General features: G+C 37.8%; 1 long non-coding RNA gene across 8 annotated transcripts in view; it reads right to left on the bottom strand.

Annotated features, from left to right (window-relative positions):
- Nucleotides 1-24,137, bottom strand: part of LOC129639084 (uncharacterized) — a 436,428-nt gene that overhangs the window by 11,251 nt on the left and 401,040 nt on the right. For 2 of the 8 annotated variants that reach the window (XR_008708216.1, XR_008708218.1), the window contains exon 6: nt 443-1,358. The exons of 3 other annotated variants lie outside the window; for them this stretch is intronic. This is a non-coding gene — a long non-coding RNA (uncharacterized LOC129639084). Of the gene's footprint in view, nt 1-440; nt 1,359-24,137 lie in introns of those variants that run through there. 3 more of the 8 variants (XR_008708186.1, XR_008708221.1, XR_008708191.1) reach the window with 3 other exon arrangements.

Below are 24,137 nucleotides of genomic sequence, written 5' to 3'. Positions count from 1 at the left end.
AAACATTCTGCTTTGCTGCCTGCAATGATGTTAACGATGCCAGTTACTAAAATGAGAAATACAGAAAAAGGAGTAAGTTGTGGGTGAAAGTGGAGAAGTGTTATTTGTGGGATTTATAATGATCATGACCAACACATTCTCATATAGAAAGACATACAAAGTAGAACGGTTCATCTGGTCATTGATAAAAATAGTTTAGGGAACATTTCTGGGCACCAGGTTCTTTGCTAGATATTACTCTCATATGATTCCTCAAGAGCAATCTAAAACATTATCTGTGGTTAACACACACACATACACACACACAACTTTCAACACACAACAAACATCGTACTTCACGTATCTTCAATTGCAGGCACAAAATGCAGAACAGGACAAGTCAGTAGGCACAGTGCATCATATTTGGAGATTCCACAAAGTACAGCATTAAGAAATGCGAACGATACTGTGAATCCAAATATACCAAGACAACTCATTCTTACGATAATTGAGATGACAGATTCATCTGAAGTTCATCTATTGCCAAATAATGTTTCAAGAAATTTTGTTGATAATCTATTCAGTAAATTAGATATCAGCATCTGAAGTACTATGCTATGCTATGCTATGCTAAATCACTTCAGTCATGTCCGATACTTTGGCTCATTAAATATTTGCTCATCCAATGAAAGAATGAGTCAATGAATGAATGATGTTTTCCCCCAACTTATTCAATATCCAAGACAAACTTGATGTTTTTTTGGTAAAACAGGCAGAGAGGGACCTTACAGTAAGTTAAATACACTTCCTATTTCCTGGCATGGTTACCACTATTCAAAGATTACACATATATTTCATATAATTCTCAGCTTCTCTGAGGTTTGTGACTCTATGTGGGAATCAAGCCTATCTCCTCTCAATATGGACTAGTAACATTCCTGGAAAATGTTCCAGAGCAAAGAAAACTCTTTGAACTAACTCTTAAGGAATGAGTCCCTCTCAAACATGATGGAACCTACCTAAAACTATCTGTATTTTCTATCTTACTATTATATGGTTTGTTTCATCTCAGATAAATCAACATTCAGTTCAGTTCAGTATCTCAGTCGTGTCCAACTCTTTGCAGTCTCATGGGCTGCAGCACACCAGGCTTCCCTGTCTAAGGAAGCCAACTCCCAGAGTTCACTGAAACTCATGTCCATTGAGTCGGTGATGCCATCCAACCATCTCATCCTCTGTCGTCCCCTTCTCCTCCCACCTTCAATCTTTCCCAGCATCAGGGTCTTTTCAAATGAGTCAGTTCTTCACATCAGGTGGCCAAAGTATTGGAGTTTCAGCTCAGCATCAGTCCTCCCAATGAATATTCAGGACTGCTATATCTTAGTTGAAAAAAATCCAAAAGTTAGAATAGCTGTAACTTGCTCTGGAAGTTAACTCTAGGCTTGAACTTAGTTTCTAACTTTCATTTAGGAATTAAGGGTCTATTTGCTTAGAAAGTATAATAAAATTAAGCAATATTTGTACTAATTGTCTTGCAGAATGTAATGATGCAGGACAAAGACAATTTTCATCAGATTGAAATTTTTCATACTGTGACATGTTCTAGATATGTTTGTAGCTTGTCATTATTTTTCTAGCATATTATGAGAATTGCAGTTCTTTTAAATAGGTATTTTGAAAACATATCTCTAGTACTACATATGTAATGATGCCATGATGCTTTACATTTTAAAATGAGTTTTATGATGATATTATCACCAATACATAATAGAATGAAAAAAAACAATAAGACAATGAGTAGATTTCTCCTGAGGACCATGCAACCTGTTCTCCAGTAAGAATGAGAGGTGAAACTCTTTAACTTTTTATAGACTTTCTTTCCTCCTCATGAATTGATGAATTGCTCTAAAATGAATGAAATTAGTACCACAGAGCTGCTATGACAGTGACTTTCCAGACGCACCATTCAAGCCCTGCTGCATGAATTGATCATATGAAACCCTAGCTTCTTTTTTTCCTTTCATGATGACTTGTTAAACTCTACCACTTCACAGAGCTGCAAAATTGGGTCCCACTGCTCCAAACCCTGGCCATTTGTACATATGCTTGTGTGCGTGCTAAGTTGTGTCCAGCTCTTTGCAACCCCATGGACTGTAGCCCACCAGGCTCCTCTGTCCCTGGGATTTTCTAGGCCAAGAGTACTGGAGTGGGTTGCCATTTGCTTCTCTAGCATCTTCCCGATCCAGGAACTGAACAGGAACTCAGCTGGATTCTCTACCAGCTGAGACACTGGGGAAGCCCTTTGTATATATGGCAATGTCTTTAATTTCAGAAACAGCTTGCTTAGTGCTGATTTCCTGTAAAATTCTACTAGTAGCCAGAAATAAAGAATGACCACTTTTTTTTTTTTTTTTTTTTTTTCCCTTTCACTTCACTAGGGCTGTCCTCAAGCCAGTGCTCACTTAATTTAAATATAAAAATAAAACCCACTGAATATCCAAGGTGAAAGTCAGGTATTTTAAAATTTTTTTCTTTTTTTACTTCAAACTGCTGAATGTATTAATTCTCCATTTCACTTAGTATTTGTTAAGCTTGGTCTGGGGGGAGGAGTATCTCAAGAGGGTTTTATACTGATAAGGGTAAGAAGAATATATTGACAAGAAGAGATGTGATGGGATTTGGTGAATTCAGTGATAACACCAGAGACTTAAGATACTTTTTAAAAAGCAAAAACTACAGGGTTTTATATATATATATATATATTTTATATATATATATATATTTATAAATACACAAGAATGATGTAAATTGTGTCATCAATAACACATCTTAGATTGGCTTTAAAGGTTTTCCATGTCTGAAGGCATTTGCTTGGGAACGATGCACCCAGTTACTCTCTGAAACTCACCAGTCACGTTAAGCTCACTTTCTAATGGCATGAACAGGATCTCCCTCGTCAGGAGAAGTACGATTTTGAAACCAACAAACTTTAGTTTGCCCTTCAAGAAGCGTGATTTATAGGAGCTGGTGTGAGGGGAAAGAAAAGGAACCCTACATTACCCAAAAAGGAGATGAAAACCTTGCCCGAGGCAGCATTGTGACATTGCCAATGTGAGAGGGTTGTGAAATCCTGAGTGTATGTTTTTGTGGTGATGCCTGAAAGGACTGGTTACTGTACTGATGTCTCGCTATCATGCATCTCTATTTCCGGATCTACTTCCTTATAATTGCTAATGAAAACAGAGCTGGCAGTAGAGCAGGCTAAGGGCAGAGTATAGGTCTCTGCTTCAGTTCTTCTGTTGTTTTCAGTGATGGCTTCCTCTGAAAGCTTTGGAACAGTTCTCTTCCACTTAAAAAAAAAAATTATTTATTTATTTTAATTGGAGGCCAATTACTTTACAATAAAAGAAATGCCATCTTTTCCTAATTAAAGAAAAACACTCTATTGGTTAAAGTTATTTAACCCTTTCTCCAAGCTATCAAATCCTAGACATCCATGAAAACCTGTCTCTGACTACTAACATTAATTTTGCAAATGATCAAGACTAATTCACAGTTAACTCAGGAAAATCAGGACAAGCCTAATAGTAACCAAGCTCCAAATAGGATTTTAAAAGAAAAATAGAACATGTGACTCAGAATACAGTTCTAGTTCTTCATCTTACAGATGTTCCCAACCATCGGAGTCAGTGTGGGCTATGACACTGGAAAGTGTGGGCTAGACGGGTAAAAAATTGGAGAGAATGAAATGCTTCTTTTTTTCTCCCCCCAGACTTTCTTCCTTTCATCTCACGTTACTTCACGTTTTAAGAATGTATGGAAAATTTTGTCTACTCGTTCCTTATTTGCCTTAATAAATAGTAAGCTTTCAGTGAGCTTTAATTTAGTAACAGAGTGGCCTCCCTCATCTAATAGCATTTAGGTTTACAAAACACCTTGGGAAACAAGTATCTGGCTTCAGTCACTTGCGAATTGTCACCTCATGAAACAAAACTCACCAATGATATTTGTCATGACACACCATGCATAGGACCAACGAGACAGAAAAGACAGCATCTCCGACCACGGAAGGGACACAACAGAAACGCTGCCGTGATATTTATATCCCACCTACTCAGAGGACTAATTGAGAAACTCCATATGGACTCCAGTTTGCCACTAGCCCACAGAATTGAAATCTCTTAACTGGCTTAAATTAAGAATTTGGGGATAAGTATAAAACTTTGAAGATATTTATTTGCATATTTCCAGGCAGTTTATTTTCATATAGTTCTTCTCATCCTACCTAATCCTCTTTTAGTTGACACATTAGGCAAAGGAAATGCATTCTTAGAAAGCTTATAGATGAGATGACCAGGTATAATTAGGAAAAAAAAACTTTTTTAATGCTATCAAATAGCTATAAAGGGCATTAATGATAGAAAGGGTGTCTATATCCAGTTAAAAGCAAGAAAAAGAAACTAGCTTACAGGGAGGTGGATTGGTTGATTTAAATTATCTTAGAGGACTGAAACCCCTTCCTCTTACTTCTCAACATTGCCCAAATGGCAGGTGGTACAAGTCCAGTTCCCCAGTAAGTTCCTGTAAACAAAACTACTTATTTATAGACAAGCTTCTCAGTACTGTTTTCAGGAGGTCAGTCAGACTGCAACTCAGAACCACCAATCAACTACAAAAAAAATACACACATATAAAACCATTTCTGTCTTCAGAAATGTGCTTTACAACTGGAACCCTTGTACAGGTAATCAGACACTCTGTATTTGGAAGACTCTCAGATTAATGATTGAGAAATGACATGGACAGACAGAAGGAAGCCCATGACCCTCTAACTTTGGAACAAAAAGAAAACTGGGCTGACATCATGGAAATTTGCCAGCAGACCTAAGCAAAATTTGATGTGTCTACTTCTCCTTTCTATTCTTCTGTTCTTTCTGTTGGGCACTGATGGGAATCAGCCTTGATGAAGGAATCACTGAGTCTCAGTGTATATATTATAAAGTAGAGAACTGAGATTGCTGAAATACTGAAGGCTTTCAAAAATTTTTGCATTATTTATTATATGAATCAAACTAAAAGTAATTCCAATGACAATACCTTTTAGATATAAGTATTTCTGAGTATTTTCATTTATTCTCATAATTCTCCTTCTGATACATACAGATATACATATATATATATAGATTAATTCAGCATAAATTTCAGAAGGTAAATTCTTCAACTGTTTTAATACAGACGTGTTACATAAAGAAAAAATTAGCAAGAAGGATAGCTACTTAGAAAGATGAACAATATGGCAGTTTTTAATTTAATGGCTATATGAAATCACTTCATACATTCACCAGTTTCTCTATCAACTGTCAAAGTTGAGGCATCTTGTTTGTTGTAAAGTGGATACAATTGCAAAGATACATAAATATAATTGTACTCTTCAGGAGCTAAATTTCACCAAAGAAATAAAAAGCAAGTCCCATTAAAGCCGAGATATATTTGCTCATTGTTGGCACACAATAGGTACTTACTACATACACTTACTGAGAGTGTATAAAACATAAAATCAGATAATTTCAATATAATGCAGGAGATAAATTCCAAACATGATTAAATGTTACAGGACTTCAGAAGAAGCAGGAATCACTTTTCACTGAACAATCAGTAAAAAGTTCACAGTGTTATATAAATTGGTAAGAATTAAAATTAGGAAAGAATTCAAACAGAGAATCATTTGGCAGGCAGAAATAAGAGAGGATGTCTCAGGCAGAGAAAACAAAAAGAACAAGACTATCTGGGCATGGGGCAGAATGCAACAGGCACGTGAGCAGCATACAGGAGACCAATTCAGGGTGACTAGGCGGGGAAGTAATAGAAGAAAATGGATTGGAGACATATGACAAAGGCCTTGGTTGCTATATTGAGAACCTTGGAACTTATTCTGGACCAGCAGACTCTGGGTCCACTGGAGTGATAAATTTTTTTTTGAGCATTCTCCACAGTACATATAATTATGCATTGCAATTTTATGAATTAAACACCTCGTATTATCTACTTATCTATGCATGTATACATGCATATATATATGTATTTATATACATATTACAAGTATAAAATTTTAAGTATTCTATACCTACTGAACTTTTTAACAACACATTATAAATAGAATTAAATGACTTTAGGTATATATTTGCTGAACATACGTCAGTGCCTCCTGCTAAACTGTAACACCAACGAGAGCTGACCATTTGTCATTCTCGTCCTCTCTATATTGCAAAGGCTTAGTGCAGTATTTGGGACAGAGTAGATGCTCATTAATTATTAGTTTGATGGAGGAATAAACTGAGCAGGTGATTGATCAAATTTATTTTGAGATGAGAAAATACTAATCAAGAATTACCAACATCCTTCATATTTCCCACTAGGGACTAACCACCTATCTGCCATATTCTTACAAAGATAAACCTCCAGTTTTAAAATTCTCAATGACACATCCCATATTTAAAGAAAAAGCAGAAGAACAAGGAAGCTTCCCTAGTGGCTCAGTGGTAAAGAATCTGCCCACCAATGCAGGAGATGTGAGTTCAATCCCTGGGTTAGGAAGATCCCCTGGAGAAGGAAATGGCAACCCACTCCAGTATTCTTGCCTGGGAAATCCCATGGGCAGAGAAGCCTGCCAGGCCATAGTCTGTGGGTCACAAAGAGAATTGGATATGACTTAGTGACTAAACAACAACAAAGACACAAGACTGCTCCATCTTGAAGTATAACACTAAAACTTTTTAAATTATATGCAGAGTACATAATGCAAAATATTGGGCAGGAGGAAGCACAAGCTGGAACCAAGATTGCCGGGAGAAATACCAATAACCTCAGATATGCACATGACACCTCCCGTATGGCAGAAAGCGAAGAAAAACTAAAGAGCCTCTTGATGAAGGTAAAAGAGGAGAGAGAAAAAATTGACTTAAAACTCAACATTCAAAAAACTAAGATCATAGAATCAGGTCCCATCACTTCATGGCAAATAGGTGGGGAAACAATGGAAACAGTGACAGACTTTATTTTCTTGGACTCCAAAATCACTGCAAATGGTGACTGCAGCCATAATTAACAACACTTGCTCCTTGGAAGAAAAGCTATGACAAAACTAGACTGTTTTAAAAGGCAGAGACATTACTTTGGCAACATAGGTCCATCTAGTCAAAGCTATGGTTTTTCCAGTATTCATGTATGGACGTGAGAATTGAACCATAAAGAAGGCTGAATACTGAAGAATTGATGCTTTTGAACTGTGGTGCTGGAGAAGACTCTTGAGAATCCCTTGAACTGCAAGGAGATCAAATCAGTCAATCTTAAAGGAAATCAACCCCAGATATTCATTAGAAGGACTGATGGGAAAGCTGATGCTCCAATACTTTGGCCACCTGATGCAAAGAGCTGACTCATTAGAAAAGACCTTGATGCTGGGAAAGATTGAAGACAGAAGGAGAAGGTTGGATGGCATCATTGACTCAGTGGACATGAATTTGAGCAAGTTCCGGGAGATAGTGAAGGACAGGAAAGCCTGGCGTGCTGCTGTCCATGGGGTTGCAAAGAGTGGGACATGACTGAGTGACTGAACAAAAACAAATACTTCTAAAACTGAAGAAACAGTTTCAAACTAAAGAAACAGTTAATCTACTATAGGTATTCCTGTACCCACTCAAAGAAGCTGAATTAACAAAGGAATACAGAATTCAATTTATAATTTCTTTACAAAAAAAACAAGTCTCTCAAAATGGGTCCCTGGAACCCAGGTGTTCCAGTGGGATCTGTACTGGTTTTTATAGTATGAAATTCAAAAAGGGAAGTCAAAGTTGGAGGACTACACCCTGTTATTTCAGCCAAACATCTCCAATTTTCTTGGTTAATACAAGTACTTTTTCTTTTTAAACAGTACTTTTTATAAGGTATTGTTTGAAAGAAAGGGGCTCTGGCATTCAAAATAATACTTTTAAAAACATTGACTTAAATATGTTTAAATTCTTTAGAAATCCAATAGATCCAATTAATAACTGCAAAATCTTGAGCCTTAGAAGTTTTGTTTATAATTATATATATATTTTATATATATATAATTACATCTAATAGGATTTTTTTTTTTATTATAGCACACCTACTCTTTCATCTATGGCATCGTGGCTTAATCCAGAATAAAATAAATCAATAAAACTCTCATTGAAGAGTAGTTTTACTCTTAGAAGTTTTCTGTTTGCCCTCCCAGGTCTATCTCCTCCCTTCTATCTTTACCTATCAACCGGACTTCCTTGTTAGTTGGGTTCTGGTTGGGAGTCAACCAATGGAAGGCAGTGGAGGGAGATCAGACTGTGGGAAGATAAAGAGGTCCTGATTTCTTTTTCAATCCCTATCTGCTTTATCGCTGCATCTATGGCAGCATTTGCATCCCCCCGCTCATGGCTCCCAGGGACAGACCCTTCTCCACAGTTTCAGCTGTCATTGGGCTCTAGAAACACTGTTCCCTTGCCTTCTGCTCCCAAGAGTGGCAAGTTTCTACTGTTGCTAGTCCCAGTGTCTGCGTCAGCCTTTGGTTGATCTCGAACCTCTCTCATACCTCTTTAACTAATTCCTTGTCACTGTATTTGAACCATCTGGCAAATTATAATTCCTATGAGGACCCTGACCAATCCAAAAGTTAAGCCTTTCAAAATAGCAAGATCTAAAACACAGAAAGCAAAAATGCTATTTAGTCAGTTCAGTTCAGTCGCTCAGTTGTGTCCAACTCTTCAATCCCATGGACTGCAGCACACAAGGCCTCCCTGTCCATCACCAACTCCCGGAGTTTACTCAAACTCATGTCCATTGAGTCAGTGATGCCATCCAACCATCTCATCCTCTGTCAGCCCCTTCTCCTTCAGCCTTCAATGTTTCCCAGCATCAGGGTCTTTTCCAGTTCTTCACATCAGGTGGCCAAAGTATTGGAGTTTCAGCTTCAACATCAGTCCTTCCAATGAATATTCAGGATTGATTTCCTTTAGGATGGACTGGTTGGATCTCCTTGCAGTCCAAGGGACTCTCAAGAGTCTTCTCCAACACCACGGTTCAAAAGCATCAATTCTTTGGTGCTCAGCTTTCTTTATAGTCCAACTCTCACATCCATACATGACTACTGGGAAAACCATAGCTTTGACTAGATGGACCTTTGTTGGCCAAGTAATGTCTCTGCTTCTTAATATGCTGTCTAGGTTGGTCATAACTTTTATTCCAAGGAGCAAGTGTCTTTTAATTTCATGGCTGAAGTCACCATCTGCAGTGATTTTGGAGCCCCCCAAAAAACTAAAGTCTGTCGCTGTTTCCCCATCTATTTGCCATGAAGTAATGGGACAAGATGCCATGATCTTAGTTTTCGGAATATTGACTTTTAAGCCAACTTTTTCACTCTCCTCTTTCACTTTCGTTAAGAGGCTCTTTAGTTCTTCTTTGTTTTCTGCCATAAGGGTGGTGTCATCTGCATATCTGATATTTCTCCTGGCAATCTTGATTTCAGCTTGTGCTTCATGCAGTCCAACATTTCTCATAAAATGGTTTAATATTGACTCTTCTTTGTTTACCATGTTTCCAATATAACATGTCATACAATTTCTTTTCGCCAGAAACAATGGCTACCCTATGAGCAAGCAAATAAGGAAATGGCAACCTACTCCAGTATTCTTGCCCAGAGAATCCCATGGACTTATTAGCCTAACAGACTACAGTCCATGGGGTGCAATGAGTCAGACATGACTGAAGTGACTTAGCATGCACACATGCTTCTTTGCTGACCATGTTTCCAATATACCATGTCATAAAATTTCTTTTTATCAAAAACAATGGTTACTCTATGAGTGAACATGAACTACAGGAAAAAGTGAACTTAATGTCATGTTAATGAATGTCCAGAAAATTTATTACTTCAATGAAAATGAAGGTTCAGAACTCCTCAGTTTCTGCCTGCATGCAAGCCAATAATCGACAGGGCCACATAACTCACTTCACAAAGCCAGGGAAGATTCAGGAAATGTCCTGAAAAAATTCAAAGAGTAACATTTATGCATGTGAAAATATGTATATTTTCTACACAAAAGCAGAATATTTTATTGTCGGAGACCTAAGAGATGAGTCAACAACTAGTAGCAAAATATTTTCATCCAGGTATAACTGTCAGTTCCTGTCTGTATTTCAGTGAAAAGTATAGATGGGGAGCACCTTGATAACCATAACCAGCATTTAACTCTAAAAAGTGTTTTCTCTAGAAACCCTGAGAAAAAAAGAGATGACATGAATGCGAAGAAACTTTAACAAGACTAAATAAATAAAGAATATTACTGTGTATTTTGAACATGTTCTTGAAAAGAGATCATAGAAAAAGTTTCCATAGAGCTTTTTTGAAAACATTGGTTATTTTTATATAGCTGTAAAAAAAATTTAACATGCCTCTTTACAAAGGAATAAAGAGAAAATTCTTGTGAGGAGTTTTTAAGAAAATCCTGTTTTGAGAGAAATGTTCAAACATCACCCTATTACTTTAGGCACCTTAAAGGAATATCTACCAAAAGAAAATAAATAGTAAAAACAAAGGTGATACTCAAATCTGTTCTGGAAGTTAAATAATTATAACACAGCCGTCTCTTCAAATCTAAGGTCTTATCCAGATCTACCATTAGTGAATGTAGAGGACATCTTCTGAGACCAAAGAGTGGAAGAAAATCAGACTATTGGCTTCTGTCTGCCTTGAATTTACAGAACCTACAGCACAGAATACAAAACAAAACAAAAGGAACCCGCCAGACAGTTTAGGGCAATTTTTGTCTCTGTCAAGTAGAATCACAGTACTGAAATAACAGAACGTCTCTGTGGTTTCTTCAGTGATGCACGTGAAAGATGGCTGTGATTATAAGAAATTTATGAGAAATAGCAGTATTCTGCCCACAGTCTACCCACACCAAAGAGATAGAGCTGGGGTCAGAGGTGAACTTGCCTCTCTCCAGTCTGTATGGCAGAAACACCAAGACCACTGTGACTCTGTGACTCTACTCGAGATGTGAGACTGCTTAACCACAGGCATCACCAAATTCAGAAAAGCAGCAGTGGGTGCTCAAATGACATTATAAGTCACACATGCAATCTTTGGCACTGAGAATATTGATTAATAGGAGGAGCACTCCCACACAGAAAAGAAAATATTTCTTTAACCAGAATTATATACAGAAGCAAATCTCATGAGATATTAAAACCATGGTGCCAGTTTTCAATTTGATACAGCTATGTTCTTCTAAGCCTACAGTGGTATTTTTTTCTTCTCACATATATGATAAATTCCTTAAGGGCATCTTTTCATGTTTCTTCCTAATTATGACATGACCCCCACCTAGGTACTTTTAATCTGGCTTCCATCATTAGCAATCAATGGGGAAAAAATCCTCAGAAAACTCTCCAAATTTTCTTTGCAATTTTCAACATGATTTACCGCCACTTCCATCTTACAATTATTATTTCTTCCATGGGGATTGCTGACATGGGATAGCCTTGGTTTTCCATCTCCTAACCATGCTTTCTCTGACAAATCTCTCTTCCTCATTGACCCAATGGCAACACGCCTACAGAACAGGTGTTTTAATCAGGGAGTCACCTGTATGTTTTGGGTTTTGACATTTGAGAGGGAGCAGTTTGTTTTAGGTCCTCAGAACCTCATCATCAACCATTTCCTTAAAATATCATTCAGGTGGTTCTTAGGTTTTCTAAGTTTAGGCAAAATAAAATGCTATTTATCATCTTTTTCCTTAAGAGGAGCTTTAGTGAAGTGTGTCTGTGTGTGTGCACATGTGCACGCATATGTGCACACATGAAAACAGTCGCCAGCAGACTCGTAGCCACGCTAATCAGTTTTCCAATTCAGAATACATCTGTGATGCACAAGTCACTGTAAAATTATTAAGCACCAACATGAAAATCTGTTAAATATGATAGAAATAATGTTTATTCTCTCAGAGTTTTCTGCTGCTTGCCTAAGAAACAGTTAAGGAACAATGCAAAGTTAGTAAAAGATCATGATTATTAGAAGGGAGTTAATTTAGTGCAACAAACAAATTACCATGAATAAGAAACCTTCTTTCTCAGCCCATAAGTTTTTCTTGCAAGGTTTGATGGTATATTTTTCATGGGAGACTTAGTTGTTGGTTCAAATGTTTACCCCCTGCCCTCATAGAGGGAACACAAAACATTGTCCTAAATTACTTTATCTACCAAGTTATATCTATCATCAATTATGAACTTCTTTACATGCTGTGAAAGTTATGTATGTTTATTCTTCTTTGTTATCCACCTGGTAAGCTCTTGAGGGGGCTCTCCTATTTTTCTGGGCCTCTTTTGAGTTCTAATTCCTGAATGATCCCACTGAGTATATGCTATTATATGAAATGCTACCTTATCATTAAGAAGGACCAACTTATCATGAAGACATGAGACTCCGCAAGGTTCAAGATTTGCTCAGCTTAGACAGAAAGAAAGAAAGAAGACTTAACACTGCCTCTGAGTGAAACCAGATGTACAGCACCTCTTAGCCATCATGTAGTATTAAACTAAATACAGGTTTATGCTAAATCAGATATTTTATTCTTATATAGATAAATGATGGCCATAATGTTTCCTTTATCAAAGACAGCACTGAATTGGGAAAAAACTTACATCTATTTTTCCTAATGGATTGGGAAAATACAACTTTAACAATAGAACTCATTAATACAGCTTGAGGAAAACTTTCTGGAAAGGAGGTTGCAAACTTCTGTGTTAGATTAGAGAGTCATAAAGCTGTAAAATATAAGGGATGGAATATGGCTTATACATTATTTATTCTAACCCTTTAATTTTTCAGATGTGAAAAATGAGGCTTAGATAATTTGGGTGAATTTCCATGTTATATAACTAGATAGAATAAGAACTCAAGAACATGGGTATTCTGATTCCCCACTGAACACAATTTTCCTTATTCAGCAGTCTCTTCCGCTGTCCACTTAAACATGATTTTTTTTCTAAAGGCATCCAAAAAGTATGAAAGGATTTTTCAGGTTTTATGATAAAAACGTTGAAGTTCTGGATTGTCACTAAAAGATAATTGATTTACTCATCCATTTTTTGGCCCTCAGCCAGCTATCTCAATTTTACTGAAAGAAAATAAAAACTGTTGCTCAGTAATGATCTTTAAAATTCAATGGTTTGGAAAACATTAGAATTTCACTAAAAATTACTTAAATAAACTCTTTTAATAGCCTTCAAAATCAACATCTGAATAAATAATTCATTGAGCTATTATATGACCTACAAGCTAACAGGTAAATATTTGGTATGCAAAAGGCAATAATTTAAGTTGGAATTATAAATGTATTTTAGAAAATCTGATTTTTTGAAATTTTGGTATCCATTAATTTTCGCCATTTTTGTGTATTTCAAATACCCCAGAGTTTAATGGTAGTATTCACAAACTTATTTACTTGCAGTTCTGCCTTTCCTTGAGGCATTTCTAAGTGCCCAAAACTATTAATAAGGATGAATAAATAGACACAAATGAGCTTCTTTTCAGTCATTTACAATTTAGTCTACTATGTGCTAATCCTGTGTCCTCCGTTAATCAACCCCAAAACACAACTCTTCCATTGTGCTCAGCAGAGATGAGGCATATGTGGTGGAATTCAGTCAAAATATTAATTTAGACATTTGGGAACCATCACCTCCTTGAGAAAACTATCAGGTAAAATACATTCATTTTCAGCCAAGCTAAATTCCCACGTCCATGAATTGCACAACCCTGTTAAAGTCAGTAAGTGTCAAAGTCTTGAGCTATGGACTAGACAACATTGCCCAATAACCACAATTAGGGTTTCCAGCATCTGCTGTTCCTCTTTTACAAATCTGAATTCTTCTTTCTATGCTATCTCTTATATACATTATTCATGCTGATGTTGAAATATTGACAATTTATGAGGAGAGTTCAGGAGTTTTGTGTAGCACTGGAAATCACTGCCCAAATAACAGAAGGAAAATTTACCCCAGGAAATTATCTCATAAACGTTCTTACAACCGCACTTTATTATGGTGTGCTTTTTTTAAAAAAAATATAGAATGGTATTTTGTTAAGTCTTTGGTTTATCCCAAACTCTAAAACTAGACTTTAAACCCTCAGTTTCAAGTTCCTTCACTGACTTGCCCTGATTTTACTTCTCTTTTTTCCTCCATTCCATATTTGTCCTTTAATCAGTAAGTCTACCTATATTGCAATCATCTCTCTTACTCTTGGCCTTCATCTTCCTTACAGTTGAAATATTTTACCAGTATTCAGAATCATCTTTTCCCCCTAATTCATACAACTCTCAACATACAACAATTTATTACAATTGATATTTAAATGCAATGATTATTTCCATTAATTCACTCTATAGTCTTCAGGAAATGTAATTCATTTTCCCCTTTGCTCTTTATAACACCAAGACAAAACAAAAGAGATGAAAGCTCACACAACATGTAAATCAGCTATAAAAATAGATATTAGACTTTGGGCCTTTCGCCTGAAAGAAATAAAAGAAGACCTAGTAAGAATCAAAAAGTGGAACTGAAACAAAAATGTTAATATATTTCTCTTTATTAAAAACCTTTGTTTGGTTTTTATGGAAATGTGAGTTTTTATGAAACTCTAAGTATTATTGTTTTGTACAAATCTATGTCTTTCCTGATTCAGAAATCAATCAAATCAAATTTTTGGATTACCAAAAAGAAAATTAGATGTGAGGAGGAATAATTTTGCAGGGCAAATTGAAATTTGGAGCAAACCACACTTTTGAAAGCTAAGAAAAGATGATATAATTATTGTTTGTATTTTACATTCAATTAATATTTGTAAATATGCAAAACTCTTTATAGAGGAGATAGGAAGTTCAAGTACAGAGTATCATTTTTTGGTTGAGTCCTGTGTGTACATCTTCCATTACTCTTAATAAATAACTACTGTGGGTAACCCAAGATCTATGACTGAACCAAAAGATTATCCATAATGCATTTTCTTGAGGTTTGTAATAAATGAACTTTTGGCTTGGGGAAGAAGTTGACTTGTTGATTCACTGATTTATTACTAAAGCTAACTCCCAGGGAATCTCTAAAAATATTTTTAACATTAAGTTAAGCAAAGTTTAGAAGGCATTCTAATGTTTTCATCCATTCCTTCTTTGTAGACCACATTTGTTTTCTGTGTAATCCTCTCCCCCTCCTAACAACAGCTGTGGCATTGTTTAGCACCCATTAGTCTAATGCTATTCTTAACTAAAATTACTGAATTGCCTGGAAGAGAAGCACTAGAGGGGGCCAAAGAGTAACTTGGTGTGGGGTGTTCCATTGGCCTGCCCATTTTAGCCATTCAGTTCTTACTAAAATAGATACACTTAAAGGAATCAATCAGATGATCAACTAACCCAAAAGCTCACTGATGATCTACTACACGTAAGGCATTATAGTAGGCAATTTTTCAAGAATACAAAGAAATACGTTACTGACAGGATTTAATACTGCTACTTTGACTACCCTCAAGCAATAGTCAAAGGTTCATGACATGCAGCAATTTGTAATTCTGCTGAGGCATGAAATTGAATTACATGTGGCAAGAGGCGGGTCTCTAGCAGGAATCCTTTAGCTGGAGCATGCTTAGATGACTGGCTCATATATCTTCTCACAGTGGTTTAGATATTCTCTACTTGTGGTCAAGTTACTCTGTACTATTTCTCATGACATAATTTAAAAAAAAAAACAAAAAACTATTTTCTTTGTGAATACTTTTCTTCAAAATAAAATCAGCTAGTTCTGGTGATGAAAGTCAAGTGGAAGGAAAACTATCCAAGACAGTGGTGATTCTAAACCAGAAACTAGGAGCTTTATGGAGACAATTACATGCCAAACTGATGCTAATGAATTTGGGACTGCGGTATCCCTCATGAATATTAAGGGCCTGCCATATAAAATAAAGTCTTTATCTTCAAGGATCATTTAGAAAAATATAAAATTCTTTGTCAAGTTACCTTTTTACAACCTGAATTGTCTTCATAGTATTCCAGACATGAATGCCATTTTAATTACACCTTAAGATCAGGACATCCATGTTATTTATAATTGTGCACAAAATCACTACAGTATCTACCTTCCTACCACACAAGATTTAAGATGCTGACTAAAAAACTAAAGCTGTTTTTTTTGTTTTTTTGGGGGGGTTGGGGGTAGGTTTTTTTTTTTTCCTTAGTTGTGGTTGCTCAGTTACATTTGACTCTTTGCAGCTTTCTCTGTCCGTGAAATTTTCCAAGCAAGAATACTGGAGTGGGTTGCCATTTCCTACTCCAAGGGATCTTCTTGACCCAGGGATTGAACCCCGTGTCTCCTGCGTCTCCTGCACTGGCAGACAGATTCTTTACCACTGAGCGACCTATGAAGGCCTTCTTAGTTGTAGGTACTAGCTAATACAGCTTGGGTTAAAATAAGGCTAAGAATCAGAAATATCTACTCCAATTAATTGTGGCAACAGATCAAATAGACATGGACTAAAACAACTCCATAGAAAAATGGGATTTGACATATCAATATTTTCTCCTGTTGCCTGAAACAATTTTTTTTTTCTAGGTAGAATAAGGCTGGAAATATTTTTTGAAGCCCAGAATATGGTGACCACATACATGATGTTGCCCGATGGGAAGTATATGGCATATCTTGGCCACCTGTCCCTTCCCAAGATGAAGGCCCATCGTTTCTGCTTATGGCAGCTGTTGTTTTCCATCCTCATTTCTTCCTGCTGCTGGCTGTATATCCAGCTATCTAGGGTCTCCTAACCTCCCACTGCTACTGTTTGCGGTACTTGCCCTTACTATTTTCACTTTATGTAGGCTGTTTCTGTCCTTTCCCAAACTTGTCAAATAGTGCTCCGAATAAGGATTGAAAATCCAATGCTTGGCTTCTTGAATATAATGCTCCTCCTTTCCCTGGACAAGTACTCAGAGAATGGGGGTGGGAAATGGAGATAAAGGAAGTAGGAAAGAAACAAGTCATTTATCTTAAAGTTTGCAAAGTACTTTTTGAAAATGAGAATTCTTTGTATTTTTAAAATCCTCTCCACCCATTAGCCTCAACACTACATTGCTGCTATACTTACACCTCGCTCGTTATGTATTTACTTTTTATATAACTAAGCAGCACCCTGTCATAAATGAAATATTCATGCAAAAAAAAAACCTGCTCAAAATGCATTTATAAAAAGAACATATAAAAACTACCATCTGCTCCCACTCCTAGCAAGCCCTTAGATACCCAAGTGTAAGCCCTCTGATTCCACAAAGAGGTAAGGCAATGGGTCCGTGATGTATTCCTGAAAGTCAAAGCTTCAGACTTTGTATTAAGATGGATTTATGAGCTCCGGCCATTGAAATGCTTAGATCAACATTGATGGGCTTAGATATTGCACATAATGAACGCACATGCTAGCATATTGTAATGGGTAGTCATACCCGGTCATGTTATGCTGAAATGAGCTGAAACTCTTCTGGGAAGTTGTGAAAGCATTTTGTAGTCTATTGATACCATAGTACTTTAGAGTGTGCCTTCCTTTAAAGAAAATTGTCTGGACATTTCAGGGCTCCAGGCTGAAGCATGGACGCTTGGATGCTTGATTGGTTTTAGTTCAGCTAAGAAAGCTAGGAGCACTTGTGATCTACTTAGGGCATTCGACTGCTCGTACCTGAAGTATCGCCATTGCTACCCATAAGATCACATGATTTTTTTTTCAGTAGTTTCATTTCTTCCAAATGGTAATTTGAACCATTTTAAGTACTGTGAATACTTTCAAGAAATTCTTCCCTTGCTGCACCCTTCCTTCCCTTCCACTACATCCCACTTTCCTCAGTGCTCAATGCTATTCACTGAACCCTGTGTATGGAATTTTCATGTTTGTTTTTTTTTTTTCCTGAGTTGACTGGAATTAAGTCTGCCTGCAAGTAATCACAAGGAAAAATAACAGTGGCATAAGCAAGAAGAATTTATTTTTGCCCATAGGAACGATACCCAGAGGCAAACAGTCTATAACTTAGTGGTTCCAGGATCCTCAGGAAACCAGCCTCCTTTTTCATGCTCCTTCATCAACTCCCAGTCTTTTGACTTATGGCTGAAGATGGCTTCAGTTCCAGTCATTCCATTGCATTCCAGACAGCAAGAATAAAAAACTTTTGCTCCTTCCTTACTAATAAGACTTCCTGGAAGTACCATACACTTCGAATATACTTTTTCAACTACGACTTAGTCACACTGCCAAATCATGCTGCAAATTACTCTAGGAAACATAGTCTTTTTAGCTTGACACATTGCCACCCGAAATGTATTCAGAGTTCTTACACGAAAGAGGAGGGGGAGAATAGATGTTGGGATGGGCAGCTCACCACCTCTGCTTCTCTTCCTACAATCATAGCATAACTCCTGTTACCTATCATTTGTTCAGATTAGATTCCTAATTGTCTTAATAATCCAGACATTCAACATTCAATAATCAAATTATAGATAAAGTGAAGATAAAAATAAAGTTCTGGGGTACATCAGTAAGACCCCGGCTCATTATTACACTTCATTTTTGTGTGAAGGCAGTTCTGAGACTGCCTTCAAATGACTGACAATACTTAATTACTTACAGACATAGAATTAGGCCTCTAAGTTTATGGCCAAGAATTTTGATGTTTTCCCCGTCAACAGGACGTCCATATACTTTATGGACCAAACCAGAATATTTTTGAGAGTGTGAAAGGGGAGGTCATAATAATTACACTGGAACATCAAGAGTAAATTAGGATGGTTGGGAGCAAATTGGGGTGTACTTTCATCCAGATCACCCTCTATACTGGATCCCTTCACATGCCAGATCTCATATAAGTATCAGTTTACTAATAATTAACCAGTCATTTCTCACTGGAAATATGTTCTGTTCAGTTCAGTTCAGTCGCTTAGTCGTGTCCAACTCTTTACGACCCCATGAATCGCAGCACGCCAGGCCTCCCTGTTCATCACCAACTCCCGGAGTTCACTCAGACTCACGTCCATCGAGTCAGTGATGCCATCCAGCCATCTCATCCTTTGTCATCCCCTTCTCCTCCTGCCCCCAATCCCCCCCAGCATCAGAGTATTTTCCGATGTTAGGATGTGAATAAAACATGGCAGAATTGGACTACTGGACACACCATGTATCTGAATTAGACAGAGAAGTGGTGAAGAAACTAAGGGTCCAAATAAGCTATAAAGTAACATTAATGAATTATTTCCAGCTAGTTATCCTACTGCAAAGCCAAAATTGCTCCAGAGATGGGTATGCGAGAGAGACATCTACTCCTAATGCTCGGAATCTAGTTAAAAGGGACTCTTCTCAAGAACTCCTGAGTTTGTAGTATTTTTATCCATCATTCTGAATAGTTTGTCACTTTAATCAGTAACCTGTGACAGTTGACAGCTGCCAGTTGGGAGGATTGGCTCTGGCTAAAGGCCAACCATAGAGAAGACGGCGAGTGTGAGAGCCCAGCCTGACAAACTATTCCCACGTTTGTCATGGGCCACTAACATGCTATTATTTTTGAAAATCACCTCTATGACAGAATCTAACACCAAATTCTACCTTTTTCTTCATTCCCATATGTTTCTGTACATTTTTTTTTCCTATCTGAAAAATATTACTATCTATTTAATTGCCCCTAACTGGTCTGGAAGCTTCCAAAGAATGCTTCTCCTACTCAACAAAGGAGAAACAAAGGCACTAGTAGAATTGGGAGTTAGAAATAATTATTAGAAACGTTACTAAATGTTCACATTATACTTTCTTGGTTGTTTCTGGAGTGTCCTTTCCCTGATTTTACAATAAACCATGTATTATGCTAGTTCCAAAAGCATGGATTTTTAATTAAGGCTTCCTAAGTTAAAATCCCCACTCTGCCATTCCCTATGTAACTCTAAGCCTGTCAACTCTCAGCCCAATGAGTTTACTATTAGGAAGTACCTCATTGTTCCTGGAATATTTATTGAGTTAATATGTTTAAAGTGCTTAGAGCAGTGCCTGGCAAACAGTTAGAGCTTTTTAAGGGTTTGCTATTTACAACTCAAAGAGGGACACAGGATGTAAAACTTGTCTCTGTGTATAGATCCAATCAAACACACTGAGTCCAAAATCAACTCATCTTCTACAAAAACTTGGGCCTTTTCATGGCATTCCAATCCCTGTTAAGTCTATCACTTTCTTCTATACACTCAGCCTCTAAATCTTAAGCTTCACTTTTTCTTCCGTCTTCTCCTTCACTTCTACAAGCATTCCAGGTTTTTCCCAACATCAATTGCCTCCTTTCTCTGCTCACTGCCATTGGCCTAACTTATACTCTCTCAACTGCTTGCCCGAATAATTCCAAACTTCCCTAACTTGTCTTTGTAGCTTGAGGTTACTCCCTCCAACTCCATTTTTATACAGTTTACAGAACATTTGTGTTAAAATCCTACTATAGATCCTCAGACTGCCCTGGTGGCTCAATATAGCGTCTGCATACAATGTGGGAGACCTGGGTTCAATCCCTGGGTTGGGAAGATCTCCTGGAGAAGGAAATGGCAACCCACTCCAGTACTCTTGCCTGGAAAACCCCATGGTTGGAGGAGCCTGGTGGGCTACAGTCCAAGGGGTCACAAAGAGTCGGACATGACTGAGCAGCTTCACTTTCACTTTTTCACTTTTCATGGATCCTCCTTGCCCAAAACAACCTCTAAGCCCCCTATCATGACATTTAACAATTTTGTGATAAGTTTCCAACCTATCTTTCCACTTTCATCTTTCTCCACCCTCATATCTCAGATAAACTAGATAACTATCTGCATTTAGGCATCTTAATATCTTTCCCACACTCTTCCAACTACATATAATGTTCCCGTACTCTTTATTTTCTGGATATCAAAATCTACCAATTTTAAGGGCCCAGCAGAGATGCAAATTTCTACATAAAACTATTTTTGAGTTGTAAGTGCTCTTTCCCTCCTTGGATGTTCTGTGACTTGTACACTTGTAAGAATTCATCACACTGCCCTTTAGGTTAGAGTTTCTTATTCAGGCCTCCTTGAGGCCTTAATCCACAGGTCCATCTTGGCTCTTCCTAGTCAAGTCCTTCCTCCTACACACAGGTAACTCTTGGGCCACTGTGTATGACTACAAAATTTTTTCATGGTTACATATTCATGCACACAAACTTGAGGAGTGGACCTATGAAAAATAAGGATAGTCCTTCTGTCTGATCAATCCATACGACACAGTCTCTGTCACCAAAAAGGGGAACCTTTTCCTAACCCATCTACCCAGTCTGCCACAAAAGGACTGCCTTCTTCTACTCCCTCTGAGAAGCCATAGTTCTTAAAGAAACCAATCAAGATTGCCACAGACTTGTGACAGAAGATACAAATGAGGCTATGGCAGAATACTCAAAGCTCAAAGATCCTGGCTTCTCCATAACAGACAACCTCCTTCGCCAGGTAGAAAACACAGCATAGTGATGATTAACAAGAAGGTTATGTGATCATGCACGTGAGCAACTGTATGTCATGGCTGTAAAATGAATGAATGAATTAGGACAATACAGACCATAGGAGCAACAAGACTCCAGTTTCCATAACTGCTCAAATATAAATGAAGGTTACCTCTTGCTCACACAATATTCCAAAGAGGATGTCCCTGGTGGCAAGCAGCTCTATTCCACCAGGGTGATTCAGAGATGAATTTGCAAGGTGGATAACAGAGAGCATTTTGTACAGTGGCACAGCGGCAGGAGAAACCATAGCAGCTTTGAGATAAATGCAGATAGTTTTGTCTGGCTAGCGCACTGGAAGCATGACCAAGTGAGGCAGAAGTTAAGGCTAGCAAGATAGGCAGGGCCCAGCATGGGAATCTATTTAGAAGTCCTTTTTGGGGGGGCTCCAATCACTGCAGATGGTGACTGCAGCCATGAAATTAAAAGATGCTTACTCCATGGAAGGAAAGCTATAACCAACCTAGACAGCATATTAAAAAGCAGAGACATTACTTTGCCAACAAAGGTCCGTCTAGTCAAGGCTATAGTTTCTCCAGTAGTCATGTATGGATGTGAGAGTTGGACTATAAAGAAAGCTGAGTACCAAAGAATTAATGCTTTTGAACTGTGGTCTTGGAGAAGACTCTTGCAAGTCCCCTGGACTGCAAGGAGATCCAACCAGTCCATCCTAAAGGAGATCAGTCCTGGGTGTTCATTGGAAGGACTGATGTTGAAACTGAAACTTCAACACTTTGGCTGGCTGATGCCAAGAGCTGACTCATTTCAAAAGACCCTGATGCTGGGAAAGATTGAAGGAGGGAGGAGAAGGGGATGACAGAGGATGAGATGGCTGGATGGCATCAGGACTCAATGGACATGAGTTTGAGTAAACTCCGGGAGTTGGCAATGGACAGGGAGGCCTGATGTGCTGCAGTCCATGGGGTTGCAGAGTCAGAAATGACTGAGTGACTGAACTGAACTGAACTGATACACAATCGAACTCTGTCTTTCAAGTGATGGGCAGTCACCAAAGTTTGTTCCTTGGTTTACTGTTGTCATTGTTTTTTATTTTAAATCAGGATAGTTAACGTCATTTGGCAGGAATGTCAGGAAATTCGCACTTTCAGTAGTATGTAAGCTGATTTGGATTGCTGTGAACAGCAAGGCAGGATCACCAACAAGGCCAATTGGACACCCCAGAAAAAACGATGAGAGCTGAGGATCAGGCAGTGGCAGTGGAGATGCAGAGCAAGGGAGAGCAAAAGAGCAGTTTAGAAAGCAGGTCAGAGGAGGCTTGGTGATTATCTAAATTCAGGGGATTAGAAAGAAAAAGTTCAGGATGCTCCAGCTTCCTGGCTGAATTAAAGGCTGTGTCTGTGTCTAAAAAAATCAAAAGTAATCCATTTCTACTATAACACTGAATTCACTTGTGCTATCCAATAAGATTTTTTTTGCTCTGGTCACTAGTGAAAATAAGTGCCCTTTCTACTATTAATCCTCTGGAGGCCATGAGGCTAAGACTCTTAAAGATGGAATCTCAGAATCCATCATATTGTCAAAATTAAGTCTCCAGAATCCCTCCTGGTTATGAAGGAACCTTAACTGTCAAGGACCGTAAGCTTTCGACAATGGTAGACTGACCTAAACATCACCCAAAACAAAAACAAAAACAATTCCTACCAATGGAATTCACTTGGCCTAATCTGAAGCTGCTATTCAGTTTTCATTGTCTTATTTTGTTTTACAAAGAACTGGAACTTGTCAGTTTGCAGTCCTCAATAAAAATCAGCATGTATCAGAAGATTCCTTGCTCTGTATAGCATTATGAAGATAGCAGAACTCACAGAGGCTTGTGCTTGCTGCTTTATTTTCCCAGCAATGTGGAAAAGGCATGCTGGCCGCTTGAATTCATTTCCCAGGATTAAAGAAAACTGGAAATGGCTTGACTCTTCACTGAGTCTTCACTGCCATATGAGGCTGGCTGAAGATGGCACTCTACGCTGAATTGGCACAGCTCTGCAGCATTGGAATGGTATTTCTTAACAGGGTTGGATGGCATATGTAGTTTTGTGTATTGTTCTGGTGCTTCTTAAATCAAGCTGCCCAATTTAAGCCAAACAAATGTTCTGTTCTCCACTGCCCCTCAAATCACACAGATCCTTTGCTTGGTCATATCATACCCCCTGACTGTGCTCTGCAAATTTCCCATAATGCTGACAAAAAATTTTCATTATAATAGACATTAATAAAAGAATACTTTCAAGTATGCTTTGAATGAGTCAATAATATGTTATTCCTATAGTTGTTAACTGTTTATAAATTTTTAGTGAGTAAATGAGTGGAAGTCTACTACTACTACTACTACTAAGTCGCTTCAGTCGTGTCCGACTCTGTGCAACCCCAGAGATGGCAGCCCACCAGGATCCCCCGTCCCTGGGATTCTCCAGGCAAGAACACTGGAGTGGGTTGCCATTTCCTTCTCCTTTCCTTCTCCTCTTCCTTTCCTTCCTGCATGAATGTGAAAAGTGAAAGTGAAGTCGCTCA

The sequence above is a fragment of the Bubalus kerabau genome, chromosome 1 (assembly GCF_029407905.1).
Source record: "Bubalus kerabau isolate K-KA32 ecotype Philippines breed swamp buffalo chromosome 1, PCC_UOA_SB_1v2, whole genome shotgun sequence".
Lineage (NCBI taxonomy): Eukaryota > Metazoa > Chordata > Mammalia > Artiodactyla > Bovidae > Bubalus > Bubalus kerabau.
The sequence above is the reverse complement of the archived record's forward strand: the minus strand, read 5'-3'. Positions and strand labels throughout refer to the sequence as shown.